Raw genomic sequence first — 16,249 nt, forward strand, 5'->3', positions numbered from 1 at the left:
GGTTGATTAATCTATAGCATTGTATGTGGTCGGATACATCCAGACGGGGGTGATTGACAGACAGATCCATCGCTGGTCTGCTCTTATGTGCTCAGGGTGATTCGGATTGGATGAGTGCTTGCTCACACTCATTTCTGTCGAGGGTTTAGCGAATTCAAACATTGACGTCTTTTTTTTGGTACTTATAAATTCCTGCATGTGAAATTGGTTTTACTCACACCCTTCTTGCTGTAATAATTTTAATTTAAGAACGTTTTAATTTGTGTACAGTCATCTCGTGCACTTTATGAAAGGCTTTGTGCCATAGGCTCGAATGATTCAGACTGCAGTAAAGACAGTGCAGCTCTGCATGCCAGCACTGGCATAGCAACGGGTTGGGCACTACCCACACAACCTCACCCTTCCCTACAAACATTTACAGAACAAAACAAGGCTGTGGCTTGGAGCATTTACCAGCTCTTGTTTCTAGTGATTGCGCCTTTGAAAAAGCTAATTTGTAAAACTCAGCATTGCATTGAATGATCTCTTTTTTCAGAATGAATGAGCATTTAAGAAGCACATGACAATAACATTGCACAGTTGTTTTTGTTATTGGTATTTTTCATTTTTTAAGTGCATGTACACCAAAGGTTCAGGTCACTAAAGAAAGCAGGCAAAAAATTGAGATCAACTACTCAAAAAAGATGAGTTTTTAAAAGATTCGGTATAGGGTGGAGTAGTGAAGAGATCACAGACGACTGGGAAGCTTTTCTCATAGACTGTCTCCAAAAGCTTTGGTCTGAGTTTTGGGACTATTGAGCACAAAGAGTCCTTGGGTTTGCAGAGATCTGGAAGACTGGTACATGATACATTTAGAAGAGAGAAACAGAAGAGCTGTGCAATAGCTTATTCAATCTAATATTACCATCGCCCTAAAGAGGATCCTTTCCTAGATATGCAGCCAGTGAAATTAACTAAGACCAGGAGAGATGCCATGGTGACAGGAGTATCTGTGAGAAGACAGCCACCAGCAAGTTGAAGACGTATCAGTGATTTGTCTGGAATCCCTAGGTAGCAGGAAGTAACCTAATCTAAGCACGATTGCACCAAACCTTCTTCAACAGGAAAATGATAGCTGGTATTGGTGTGAGGTAGGATCTTTGTCACCAGCTTGAATTGCCAAAAGTATATACTGGAAACCATGGAGATTTGTTGCTCCAAGAAGAAATCAGCGTCTAGATGCATGCAGGGCCACAGGAATTATGTTAGTCTGCGGCCGCAGAGTTATATGCATAATTATGGGTTTGCTGCATAATTGTTTCTCAGACTGTGGTACCATGTGTAAAAATGACAAACTAATGATGTAATACTGTCATAAAATGTGCCACATTAGGCTGCAGAATTTGCCTTTCCTTTCAGCATTATTTAGTCAACCCTGCTGCATAATTCCTGTGGCCCTTGATATATGCCTAGATTATGAGCTACCTTAGAGGCCTATGGGCAAATGTCTACTATGAAAGCTGCATTTTCCATACATTGTTACTAGTAACCAATAACTTCTTTTTGAAGGATTCAAACTAAAGAAATTGTTAGACATCCAAAAATAAACTGTAGCAAAAGTATTAGGTAATTTGGAGTTTTTCTGAAATAGAAACAGACGTAGGCTCACTCACGGTGGCAGTCTCCTGACCGCCCTATTGCGACTAGGGCAGACCGGCCACCGCGGGACCACCACATATGCCACATCTGCCAGGGAACCACCACTCCCTGGTGGTTGTGCAGCGGTTCTGAGGCCACAATATGCTTGGCAGGGGCGCTGTGGCCCCTCCCCCCAAGCATATTATGAGTTTCCTCACTGCCACACTTTTCATGGTGGTGCGCAAGCCATGAAAAGTGGGGCAGTGAGGAAACAAAGGGGGCCCAGGGCATGTAGATGCACACAGGGGGGCACAACATGTAACCCCCTGTGTGCATCCACGCTAGTGCCTGCACAGCATCAATCAATCAATCAATCAATCATGCCATTTGTATAGCGCACTACTCACCCGGGAGGGTCTGCAGAAGTCCATGCCGTGCAGGTACTGATTTTGATGTTCCCTTTGCAGTGGCTATTTCATAAGCACTGCCATGGGAATGCCCAAAAACAGTCCGCCAAACAGGAGAAAACTCCTGATCTGGCGGCCAGTTCCTACATGGGTTTGGCGGTGCGGTAGCAGGGCGTTCCTGCTCCCACACCGCCAAACTCATGACAAGGTCCCTTAGTTTTGGCTGCAGATGTTCGACTATAAGCTGTATATCTTCAGCATACTTGGAGAACTGTACATCCATGTTATGTAAAAGGGATGTTAGCGGGCCAATGTAAATATTGAAAAGTAATGGTGACGGTATGGACCGCTGTGGAACCCCCACAAGATGCCAACTTAGATTCAAATTTGAAAGTTGGAAGAATAATGGTCTGTGACCATAAAGTGAGAAATAACTCAAACCAGTCAGCCAAAGTTCTTTAGTCTATAGAGAAGAATGATGTGGTTAATGGTGCTGAATGCTGCCAATAGATCTAATAAAATTACAGCATCCAAATCTCCCATATCTACTCTGTGTCTTAGCTCATCTAGAACAGACACAACCACCAGTTAGATACTGTGACCGGCTCTGAACCAGCTTGCAGAAGATAGAATGGCCTGGTGCCCCTCGCAAATAGGGGCGGGGCGCCCTTAGGCGCACCAAGCGCAGGTGCCTAAGAAGCAGGAGTCCCTCGTCAGTTTTCAGGATGAGAAGAGGGTCGCTGGCTGGTGACATCATCAGGGGCGCCCGGAGGCTTATAAGGCATAGTAAGAGAGGAGACGTGACCTCTTTTTCTCTCCACCGCGCACCAGCCCAAAGTCTACATCATTATTGCTTGTGCAATCCTTGAGATGTTTTGCTGATCTTATGTACTGTATTCTCGGAACAAAAATGCCTTGAACTGATTTTCCAAGTGCATTCTGAAGTGCTGCACTGTATTGGGTGGAGACAACTGTTTTTAATGCCTGTATGATTGTTGAGCTGTTTTGCTAAAGCTTATGTCCTGTATCCTCGTAACAATGTATGGCCGATCTTACTGTATTCTCGTAACAATGATTTCATTCCTCACTGAAGCAATGTGACTATGTGAATAAAAGACTACGCCCTTGGTGAAACCATATTAATTGCAATTGGCTATCTCATTGGAAGTTGTTTCAGTGGGGAGGGGGGTGGCAAGTTGCACCTGTGAGCGCACTAAAGATTAGTGGATTCAACAAAGTCTGAAAATTGCTTAAAAAGCAGATTTTCCAATACCCTTACTAAAAAAGGTGAAAGAGAAATTGCCTGGGAGTTATCTGGGTCTGTAGGTGAAAGTTAGGGTTTCTTCTTCAAAAGAGGATCTTATAGTTGCCGTGCACTCTTCAGGAACCTTGCCCTGTCTGAACGAAAGGTTAAATAATGCGTTTATATCTGTTAACAGGAAAGGGACGAGTTGTTTCATAACATATGTGTGGGGCAGGGGACCAGAGGATTTAACATTGTTTATGGCCTGCGCAACGTCCAAAGCTAAAATTTCTCTGAAAGCAAATATATTTTTAGAGCCCGTCTGATGGAAGGGACATTCTTCTTTAACGAGGTGTTTGCAGAGATGGGGGTGTCTTTTTTTCAATGTGTTTCTGATGGTGTAACTACTTTTTTGATAAAGAAGTTCGAGATAGAATCACAAAGGTCTTGCCGGGAACAGAAGTCATCATGCTTGACCTGAGGAGCTGCAAGCTGTTTGACTAGTCTGAGCAGGACTCTCGTCGAGTTGGGACCTTGAGCAATCCAACATGAGTAATACCTACCCTCTGCTGAAGGAATCTCTTGTCTGTACTTGGCCAGAGCGTGGGTGTGAGATTTCCTTGCCTCAGGAGAATAGGTGCTGTGCCTAATGTACTCAGCATGTCTTGCACTAAGTTTAAGCACATGCAAGTTGGATGTAAACCATGAATTAGATGTACAGATAACATTATTAGATCCCACTTGTCGTTTATGTGGTACATCGCAAGAAGATATGCTGCATCTCCTCTGCACATGCAAGGAACTGACAAAGGAAGGGAGACAGCTTTTAAAACCTCTTTTTAACCAGAGAGGTATTCACACACGGAGACAGGCTGTGCTGGCATGTTTTGCACGCAGCTTAACTGCCACTTTGTAAAATTCTTAAGACAAGTGGAGAAGAAAATGTAAATGTAAATGTAAATTGATACTTGTCTAGCGCACTACTCACCCGCAGGGGTCTCAAGGCGCTTGTACGAATACCGCTGTGGAACCCATCCTGGCTTTCCCTGTGAGGTGTCCACTCCTGGGCACCCCCAAGGTGGAGGCCAGGCATCCTTAGCATTGTGGGGGCCGTTGTGGAGATTAAGCAAGCTATTGCCCAGAGTTGCAGAGTGGGACTCCATGATTGGAATAGGCACCGAGGAGAGAATTATCAGGTCCGTGGAATTTTGAGCCCAAGACCTGCCGAGGCGGGGAATTGAACCCTGGTCCCGGGCTAGACTTCTGCATCAGGGTCTGCCGCTCTGACCATTGAGCCACACTTCTCCAAAATGCCTAGGCAGAACAGCAATACAGCTGACAAGGAAATGTTGGACGTTGCTAAATAACTGCTTATTCTTTTAATGTACTGTAAACACCATTTGGTTATAATGTTTTTTTAACTGGTTTTTAATATTTTTAATAACTGATGATACGTAATGAGATATTTTGTAGCAATGGTTTTAAGTAACTCTGCTAAATAAAATAAACTTGAAACTAGATGGTCTTTCGAATTGAATGGGACGACTTGATCAAGTGTTTGAATAAGATTTGAGTTAAATGAAGCTAGACAAGTATTTACATTTCCTATAAAGGTTGAGTGAAACCTAATGTCGGCGGAGGCTGAAGTGCCTCCTTGAATCTTTCCTCTGAGAGAGATGTCCAGCGGTTTTCGTAATTTACAGTTTGTCGGCCCAGGCCATGATGTAATTGGGAATCCGAGTTAGAAACGGGATTGCCAGATTTCCTGTCCAGGAAAGATAAGTAGGCACGAGTTGTACAATCTACATCAAGGGAAGTAAAAATTGTATCAATAAATTGGCCCTTGGAGAGATAACAACTGATGAGAGAAAAGTTGTAGACACCCAAGTCTTCATAAAAATGCCATGCATTGATGTCAGTCAGTGGGTTAAAAAAAAACTAGCTGCTTACCAATTTTTGTTATCTATGGTAAGGGTGCTGCAATAGTAAGGTCTTTAATACTGAAATATCAGTGGAGTGTCCAATTCATGTTCAAGTCACCACCTGAATATCAAATAAAACGAAATGATAAAACCAGGAACACATTGGATGCCATAGAAATGTGTCTGCGACTAGTTATAAAGTTTGTGCTCCTACTTGCCAAAGTCATCCTATCCCACCAGTGGTTAGTAAAGCTGCTTGATCTGGAGGAAACCAAGCATAGTTTTTAATTTTGTTTACCTAGTACACATTGTGTTTGTTTTTATTTGATCTCGTTCTCACATCTTACAATAAGTGCTGTGATGTAGGATAATGTGTTACTTGGCAGAAACAGGGATGTGGACTGCATCTAGATCAAAGCCTAAATTGTGTAATCACTGCTTAGCATTAGCTAGCACCCTTTTCTCTTTTTAACAAAGTTTGTTGGTTTGTGTGCAGATGAAAGCAGTTCAACCAGTAGCTCCACTGTCGAAATATTGTGGTGGCTAAAATTAAATCGGAGGGTTATGTATAACAATACAGCATGTATCATGGAAGAGTCCTTCATTGGAACACATGCATGGAGGTTTGTATTAATTTCTTTGAATACATTGGGTACAGTGACTCAATAGCTTACTAGCTTTTGACAACCTAAAGAATAATTTTAATATTTTATAACAAGAGCGGTGTAGACTCTCTTTCTACAGGAAACACTTGGGAAATGTAAGTAGGAAAACACAAATCAGATGCACCATCACTTTATGAAGTAATTATATACAAAAGACCTGATTAATAGTTTGGTGGACAGGTATTCCATCACAAATGTGATGGATATTCAACCCGCCTTCTTCTAGGTACATTAGAATACAATTCAAGTGTAATAAGGACTCATCTGCCAAATTCTAAATTAGACCTAAAGTCTTGAAACACGAAACCCTAAAACCAAGGATAGTTACAGTGATTATTCTAGTGCACTCTACACCAGGGCCAGCTTTAACACTGGTGGCGCCCTGTGCGACAATGTCTTTTGGCGCCCCCAATGACCACTTCTGCACGTATCCCCTCACTTGCACCCTTTAACGGTGCCCCCTCTAGTCTCCATAACCACTGACTCTCAGATACATTTCGTTTTATAGCACCACTCATACCAGTGTAAGGTGTCTGAGCACTTTACATCACACACACATTGCACAAAGACATTCATATGTGTATAAATCAATGTATAGGAAATGTTACATCAGACAGGGCTACTAGGTGTAGTGTAGGAGTGCCTTGTCATTGATACTGGTAGGCAATATAGTTTAAGAGTCCTTATTCTGCTAAGGTGCTAATTCAGAATGTAAAACATAATTTCATTGTTAGGGGTTCTCTTTAATAGTAAGAATTGTTTTCTAACCAAATGAACCCTTTTGGCAAGATTAGGATAATGAAAAACTGGGCAAAAAAAGCATATAGCTTTAACATATAACTTGCTGTTTGCATACAGCTCTTTGATGACAGTTAATGGCTCAATATTCTATATTAGAATTTTGACTTATAAACCACAAGTAACAAAAGGAGGTCTCTTACAAAGGCAGTTTAAAATTGTCACGGTTGTAAATATATATATTGTCTATGGTTAACGACATCCATCCTGCATAAACATTCTACAAAGTTACACATTTGCAACCACCCATACAAATTCAGGAACTGCCAACCCTGGATATGATGAATGTGGCCTACTATAAATGTACATTGGGTGGTCAAAATGGGGCCAGTCTGAGTGAAGACACCTTTGATATGGTACAATCTCACTCCAAAATGTGAGAGAAAAGTAGTAAAGAAATCTAGTATGTTACTTGTCCTTGTATGAGCCAATAGTGTAGACACCAATGTTATTGATAGGAGATGGTACAACAGCAGGTGAACCTGTTTGAAACAATATCACCAAAGACATGAAAAGGAGGTGACATGAATCCTAATAAAATGTACTCACCAGTCTAGAAGTGAAAAAAACATCCAATACATATATACGCAAATATTGTTGGACTCAACATGTAGCCATGTCTAGTACTCCCATCCCTTATATTTTAACATGTGCTAATAGTTACTTTTTTATTATCAATATAGGTAAGAAGTTTCGGTGGATAATTTGAATACTTTTCATAAAATCCATCAGTAAGCCCATCTACTATATTACAGCCCAGGGATATTTCTACCTCACATTACCAGAATAACTCTCTGTGCTGATCTTTCGGTGACCTGTGGACTTTTTTTGGTGGTGCTAAGTGCTACATAGTCACTAGCATGACCATATACATTTCGGTCTGATATTAAATAAATCATTGTGCTCTGCACTTACAATCTCAATTAATCCATTACTTAAACAATGAGCTAAACTGGCTGTAAAATCTTTGAATCTGAATTTAATATAGAAATAGAGTGGTAAGAACGATGTGAGCAGTTGGCCTGGTATATGATGTTCACTATTCTAGTGTGCACCTTGTACCAGTCCAAACAACCCTTATGGTGATGGTTGTAAAGTCAACCTTATAGACCAGCTATCCTAGTGGTAGCATGGACAAAGCAGTCTTAGGCTAACACTTCAGAGAGCATGTGAAGCCAATTGTTTTACCAATAATAACCCCTTGAATACCAGATGAAAGGGCACCACACAAGGTATATATCAAATATATATGTAGTTATTACTAACACAACCCCTCTGCACTCTTTATGAGGTCAGAGTTCGAGATACAGCACAAGTTACTCAATAAGCATACTATAAGTTGCACAAATACAATTCTGCCCTAGGGGCCTCACGAACCATATACTAAAGAAGTGGTATAAGAACCACTTCAGGAAAGGTGAATAGGCCTAGGGAATCGCTGGGGCTACACTGATCAACCAAAGGACTGGAAGTAGGAGACGCACAGGATGCTTGTGCAGTGTCTAAACACACACGCGTGTTACCATAGAAAGTCAATGGGAACGTAAAAGTCACAAAGTAGTTGATTTAGGACACTTCCGGATGGACTACGGGAAAACCTAGTAAAACTAGGACACTTGGATAGTTGTTACCCACGGGAGCACCGGAGTACTCGAGTTACCTCACCCAGGGAAGCCGGGTGCATAGGTGTGAAGTCGTGTCTGGTTTCGTCGTCGAATCCTATGGAGAGCCGCAAGAAGATGCTGCAGGCGACCAGGAGGAAGATGTCCGGGTGGATCCAAGGGTGGATCGAGGAAGTGAAGAACCTGAAAGCAGAGGGGACAGAGTCTGGGTCACTAGTCAGTGACCAGGAAGGAACCAGGAAGGAACCAGGCGATGTCGAGATGCACTCAGGTGATGTTGTGAAGCTTGTCTCTGCAGCCACGTGGACCAGGAGGCGTCAACGACAACCAGGAGCTGGATACGGACTGTCCCACAAAGGATCTCGCTGTTGGCGGTGTCGGCTTCCGGATTGGAGTCAACAAGCCTTGGCAAAGGCAACCCACGCAGAAAGAGAAGATCGGCTTCTGTTCAGACCAGCAAGGTCTGAGGAGCTTCCCCGTTACAGGAAAGCAGGAGCAAGCCCAGAGCAACCAGGCAAACAGCGTTGTTTCAAAATGGTGTCTTCAGGAGGGCCACTAGCCAACGGGCTAGCAACCGCAAAGACGCGACGAGGAGAAATGCAGGCACAGGCCCGACGAGGCACTAGTGGAGTGGGGAGGGCTGGTCTTCGGTGCACTTACTGCTCGGGGTTGGGGCTTCTCAAACCCCAATCCACAACTTCGAGGACGCCTCAGAAGCTGCACAGTTAGCAAAAAGCAGGTGCTGCAGGATGTCCGGTCCCACGTCTCGTGTCTGCCACGGGTCTCAGCTTTGCTGTGAATGTGGGTCGAAATCAGTGAAGTCTGGAAGTCCAGAGGCTGCATCGCTAGGTCATCGGGTTCCGTCGGGAGTGGCAACAAAGCAAACCGGCAAGTTACTGGTGGTGCCTGTTTGCACAGGGTGGTCACTCCTTGACCACAAGGGAGATTCTTCGGTCTTCTAGTTGCAGTAGAATGTCGAAGGTCCAGAGTTTCGTTTTCAGAGTTTCAGTTCAGGATAATCTAAAGTCTCTAGACTCAGCTCCTACCTATATACTGATTTGAGGGGCTGGATTACCTGCTAGGTCCCTCCTATGGTTGGGACCAGGGAAGGGGGTGGTTACAGCAACTGGTTTGAACCGGGCTATGCATGGGGCACCTCGTGTGCCCCAGGCAGTGTCTCATTTCATTCAACCCACCCTGCCGCAATACACAAGAGCCTGTCTGGGGAGGAAACCTATTGTCCAGGCTTTCCCTGTCGGAGTTTCGTCCAGCAGCAGGAGGTCAGACTCGTGTCTGTGGCAGCAGCATCCATTTTGTGATGCTGAGGCTCTGTTTAACTTTAACCGGGTAAAGCTACAACTACATGTCTTCTCCCTCTAGAAGGGTGGAATGCTTCCGTCGCCACCAGAACTGGCGGGGGGGGGGGGTAGTATTCCAAAGCGTATGACACCTTACACAACATGTTTTGATAAAGCCAAACCAAAGTTAGCACTAACCGCGAGGATTATAATGCACTTAAGAGTATATGGTATGGCTACATCATAGAACAGCTATAAGGACATGGTTCCGAAAGCTGCAGACAGGCTCAGCTCATGCTAGAGCACCATCTCGTATAAAACCAAGCACTCTGCCTCCAGAATTGTTAAGGCCTGCCATAGGAGTGACTTATATGTATATATGTGTCTATATATAATGGTAGGTATAGGGATACTATATCTAAGCAAGGGGTAATTACACAACCTTGCCTCAGCTGACTGGCCAGCCAGGGGTGGCATAATTCATGCTGCAGCCCCTGGTAGGCCTTGGATGCACCTATGCCCTGGGTACCTATGGTACACTATACAGGGGCTCATAAAGGTGACCCAATACCCAATTGGAGATGTACCTAAAGTATATGGTGTCCATTTTACAGTGAGAGCAGATAGCCTGGGGCCCTGATTAGCACGATCCCAGGCCAACTAAGTCGAAAACCAGCTAAACACTAGGCAAAAAGTTGGGGGTAACCATAGTCAGATATCCATCTTCCTACACACAACATTCCACTTTCTTCTTACCATTGCTTTAGAATTTGCAGAAATAGTGTAAGCAGCACTAGCACAATTAATTTAAAGAATTCATTCACAATTCCTTCCAGGCTGGCAGTTCTGTTAATTAACCTTTCATTTATCTTTCTAATTTCCTGTAGAGTAATCCTTTGCTTAATTATTTCATAGTCCTCTAGCGAGATTCTCTCTAAATTGATCTGTACAAGATTCTTCAAAAACTCTGCTTTTCTATTACATCGAATTTTTAAATATAATTCTTCATACAAGTTATACAAAACCTTTTGTATTTTGTTCCGCATCTCATATATTAAATCAAACGGGCGAAATCCTATTTTATATATTGTTATGCTTTTTCTATTGTCTGCACTGCTAAACACCAATTTTTTGTCAATATCTTATTTGACCTGTTCTTCTGTTAGGTCCTATTACGGCCAATGTATTTTCTAAATCGTATTTCACAAGAGTGCAAGGTCATTACGTTTTCGCCACAGAAGTGCCTTAGTCCAACATGGTGGTAGGGGTGTTAGGGACCTCCATACCAGTACCCTGCTGCCTAACTTCCAACAGATCACATTCGTTCAATTCGTGAAGGAGAGGTTCTGTATACACTCCCACTCGAGTCTGCCGCCATGGCACCAACTCCGCCTCTAGAACTGGAGAGACGATTCTTGCATGCTGTATATGTCGAGGTGATAAACATACAGAACCATCGCTCTTTCTCTATCCGTCAACTTATTCAGGTCATGCGTGTCATCTTCTGCTTTTCTGGCTAACATCACTCTGATGGAATTGGAAAGTCAATGCACTGTTAAGAGAAACTACAAGGCCCAGAATGCAATCTACGCATCTCTCTCCTCTTTGGAACGTTACATTCTGCAGACACTTTTCTCCTTCCTTTACTCCATTTGTTGGGGAAGCTTACTGGGCAGGTTGTGGCATTTCTAATCCAGTATCATACTTGCTGAATAGCCTGCCCAATGCTACAAGAGCCATCAAGAATCACAAGAGTTCTCTAAGTACATACATGTTCCCCAAAGTTACCATTTAACTTATTTATAGATATGCAAATGAGCATGCTTGTATACATAAGGAAGACGAAACCTCACTTGGGTACTTTGTTATCTCCTTGCAGTTAGTTAGGACTTGGTTTGCCAGGACCAAGAGGCCTTGATGGCAGAAAAAAATTCCATAAAACACTGCATATTTGTGAATGCGTATATGTGTGAATCTGTGTATCTGTGTTTGTTTGTTTGTTTTAAGACAATTCTTTAACATGGTCTGGGACTACCGACCACCCCCCCTCATCATGCAAACAATATTTACCACCCACGTAGTAAACAGTCAGGCGAGAGAATTCTTTGGAAGGAAGGGGATCTCACGACCCCCCAGCCGTATTTATTAAAATATGAAAACAAACTAAAATTAGTAAAATAAACATTATTTACACAATTATTAAATGCAAAATTCAGACATTAGATTTACAGCAAGGTAGACAGGTATGAAGGGCTAACCTTAACAAATGTCTAATACAGCGTGTTTCCTAACCGAATCTAACATCCTACATATCAATTTTGCATTCTAATAATTTCTGGGCCTATGGCAAGGTCGTTAACCGGTGTCAGATCCTTTCCCCAGCTACGCCCTCCCGGTTACCGGGAGAGTTCGTCCCTCTCCTGGTTACCCTCGTACGCTACTTGAACTCCATTCAACTAAAAAAGAGGGCCCTTACACTTGCGCCATTTGTTGACGTCATAGTGTATGTGCGGGGTGGCTACCAGCCCGAGGAAAGCGTGACTCCCTGCCCCGCACCCTTCCAAGTAAGCGGATATCCTGCCCCTGAAGTTCTAGGAGAGACCAGTGGCCCCTCGCCCTGGGCAACCCCATTCGATAATGGTACCGCCCCCTAAGGACCTTAAATTGCTGCTCACCGATTATGACCTTACCGCCTGACCAATGCAATAAATACGACAATTAAGAAACTTATGAAGGGAAAAAAGGCCTAAGGAGAAAACAAGTGAATACGCATCCACACAACAAATTAAGCACATTTAAACTAATATTGCCTGTACACGGGAAAAAAAGCCTAAGGAAGAAAATGACATCCATAACTACAGCGTTCAAAACCATCACCGGTGATACCTACCAACGTCCCAATGTAATTCTGCTAACAGGGATGGAGGGTGGGGAAAATTATCAGCCCCACAGCGGGGCGAGGAGCAAGCCTGGGAAGCGTGGGCACAAAGAGGGTGCTTCCCGCGCGCCCCAGGCTCTTAAACCCCCCTTTTGGTCCCGCCCCTTGACCCGGAAGCACTCTCACCGCTTCCGGGTCAATGGCGGGACCGACCAATCCATAGGGGCAAGGGGGGGGCCCAGCCCAGCCATGCGTGCGTGGGGGCCGAGCGGCCCCCCCTCTCCTCATGGTCTGGGACTACCGATCACCCCCCTCATCATGCAAACAATATTTACCACCCACGTAGTAAACAGTCAGGTGAGAGAATTCTTTGGAAGGCAGGGGGTCTCACGACCCCCCGGCCGTATTTATTAAAATATGAAAACAAAATAAAATGAGTAAAATAAACATTATTTACACAATTATTAAATGCAAAATTCAGACATTAGATTTACAGCAAGGTAGACAGGTATGAAGGGCTAACCTTAACAAGTGTCTAATACAGCGTGTTTCCTAACCGAATCTAACATCCTACTTATCAATTTTGCATTCTAATAATTTCTGGGCCTACGGCAAGGTCGTTAACCAGTGTCAGATCCTTTCCCCAGCTACGCCCTCACGCCTGAGTGCGCATGCGCAACAAAAGCCCAGTTACCGGGAGAGTTCGTCCCTCTCCTGGTTACCCTCGTATGCTCCGTGAACTCCATTTAACCAAAAAGGAGGGCCCTTACACTCGCGCCATTTGCTGACGTCATAGTGTATGTGCGGGGTGGCTACCAGCCCGAGGAAAGCGTGACTCCCTCCCCCGCACCCTTCCAAGCAAGCGGATATCCTGCCCCTGAAGTTCTAGGAGAGACCAGTGGCCCCTCCCCCTGGGCAACCCCATTCAATAATGGTGCTGCCCCCTAAGGACCTTAAATTGCTGCTCACCGATTATGACCTTACCGCCACAGGCCAGCATAGTTGACCGACTATCTGCCCCCCCCAAAATGCTTACACTGAAAGGTCATACCTTCCTAGCAAAACCTTCTACCCATGCCAGTATGTTCCTTACCAGTAGGTCATTACCTGCTTCTGTCAAGTGGACCCCATCCCGTAAGTAGAACTGATCTCCCCAAATGCACCCATGTGGGATACTCTGCAGGTGAGGTGTTCGAAACAGCTTCTCGATCTTATTGTTGACCCTCTTTACCGAGAGATTCAACGCCCTAACTGATTCCCCCCCTCCACTGAAGTCTAGGTATCAAATGTGACCACACTATGGTGCAACCTGGTAACAACTTCGCCAGCCAACCTGCCGCTGAGATAATCTCTTCCAACAAGACCCTTCTGCCTAGCGTCACCAAATCATTCCCCCCCAGATGCAGGATGACCACTGAGGGCGGTGGGGTGTGTCTTACGAGTAAGTCAGAGATGTAGCTCCTAAGCTGGCTAAGGCGGAGCCCCCCTCTGCCATGAAAGGAAATATTGAAACCCCCGCACTCCGCCCTCCGTCTACCCCCTCCTGAAAGGAAAAATGGTTTAGCACGCTTCACATAAGAATGACCAACCACCCATACTACATGCGTCCTCCTCTTGTCTTCTTGCCGTTGCCGAGATGTTGATGATGCATTTGCTGACCCTGTAGTAGTTTCCGTCCTGCGTCACAGGCCCGAGAAACTGAAAGATAAACATAAACAAGGCAGGTGTCGGGGGGGGGGGGTGAACTGACCCTTACAACATGTGCAGCCGCACATAACGCTTATAGGCATTGGAAGACCATCTCCCAATCCTCTTCACACTGTTGGCATGCAATCCTCTCGCAGTGACCTCGGTGGCTGCCCCTATCCGGAAAGAATGTGTTCCAAATTCCTTGGGGTTCAAACCTGCTATGGCAATAGCCATTGCTAACACTCTTTGGAACTGAAACCTGGTCAATGGGGTACCATCCGCATGTATTAACAATGCTCCCATTGCCTCACCCGCCCGTTGTCTGATGAACGCCTCCACATGCGACACTGGGCAGCACGGGTTAATCGGTGCCCGATGTAGCTCCAAACTCTCCCTCCAGGCCTCCTGATCAGTCTTGGATTTCCGAATGGTAACCCACATTGAGTCGCCCCGTATAGTCGTATCTATCAGCTGTAGGCCACCTAACCTGTCGAGTTTGTTGCTAGCCACTAGTTCACTTACCCGCAATGCCCCGTAAAATGCCTGGGAAAAAGCGGCTTTGAATAGGAGTACCTCTCCCGAAGAGCTGCATGTGCCAAGCAGGGCGAGCAATACCACTGCCAACCGTTCTAGACCATTGGCCTTCTCCCATCTGCGGTGTTTACCTGTAGGCGCCACCCCTTCATTGCCTTTTGTACTAAGAAGCTTTTCGTAGGATCCCTGGCCCCCTTTGTCTGTGCGAAAAAGGAAACAGCTGCCTTGTGTCTGCTAGCTGTCGCAGCTGAGCGCCCCTCCTTGTGCAATGTGTCCATGTACCCAGTAAAATTTGCCTCCTGATCCCATTTGCCTCCCAATCCTGTCCCAGAATGTAAATGTAAATGTGGGATACTTGTAAAGCGCACTGTTACTCTACCCGAGTGTCCTGGCGCTGTAGACCGCTGGGGAACCCGTCCTGGTTTTCTCTGTGAGATGGTCCCTTTCTGGGTACCTCCAGGGTGAAACCAGGCATCCCCGGCGTCTGTGGGGGGCCGTTGTAGAGATGAGGCAAGCTTAATGCCCAGAGTTACCGAGTGTGTTCCCTGGTTAGAGTAGGCACTGAGGCGAGAATTCTCGAGTCCGTTGACCCTGGTCCAAGACCCTGCCGCGTCGGGAATTGAACCCTGGTCCCGGGTCGTTCTCTGCTTACAGGTCTGCCGCCTCTAACCAGTGAGCCACACCTCTCTACTAGAGCATTACAGTAAGACCTGAACGCCCCTTCGTAAGCTGTCCTGGTCTTGGGAGCTAGGCTGGCTGCCACGAGGTCCTGTAGTTGGGGGCACCAATCTTCCAAAGTTGATGGGAAGTGAGCTGGGGAGGCCTCCGCCGCTGGTAGGTGTTCCCTGAATACCTGCATCTTAAAGCGAGAAAGGGCGTCCGCTGCGTTATTCAAGACCCCTGGAACATGTTTGGCCCTGAATTGCACGTTCAGCTTCATGCATCTTAGCACAATCTCCTTTATAAGGCAGAGTATCAACTTACACCGTGCTGCCTGTTGATTGATGCATTTCACTACAGTCATGTTATCCGACCAGAAAATGACGGATCGATTAGACAATTGATCAGGCCAGACCCTTAAAGCAACCCATATTGGTAACAGTTCTAGGATCCCAATGTTTGTTGTCAAACCATTTTGCTCCCACCAATTGGGCCACCTTTGTGCCACCCTCTTGTTGCCAAGTATGGCGCCAAACTCTACACTGCCAGCAGTGTCAGTCCATAGTCTTAACTCTGCTGAGGTCACAGTGGGGGCACCCCACAGTACTCTGCCATTGAAATCTTCCAGAAATGCAATCCATATCCGCATGTCCTGGCAAACCTCGACTGACAGTCTCGTGTGATGGTGCTTGTCTCGCAGGCCCTTCATGGCTTGCGCAATTGAGCGGGAAAATGGGCGTGCCATAGGGATGACCCTTAATGCAAGATTCAGCTGGCCAACAGTCTGCTGCAGCTGCTGTAATGTGACTTTCTCCTTCACCAAACATTGTTGAAGTGTTGCCCTGAACTTCGCAATTTTTTCCTTGGGTAACCTGAAACAACCCTTAACGGAGTCAAGTTCAATGCCCAAGAATTC

Source organism: Lissotriton helveticus, chromosome 4_1 (genome assembly GCF_964261635.1).
Source record: "Lissotriton helveticus chromosome 4_1, aLisHel1.1, whole genome shotgun sequence".
Lineage (NCBI taxonomy): Eukaryota > Metazoa > Chordata > Amphibia > Caudata > Salamandridae > Lissotriton > Lissotriton helveticus.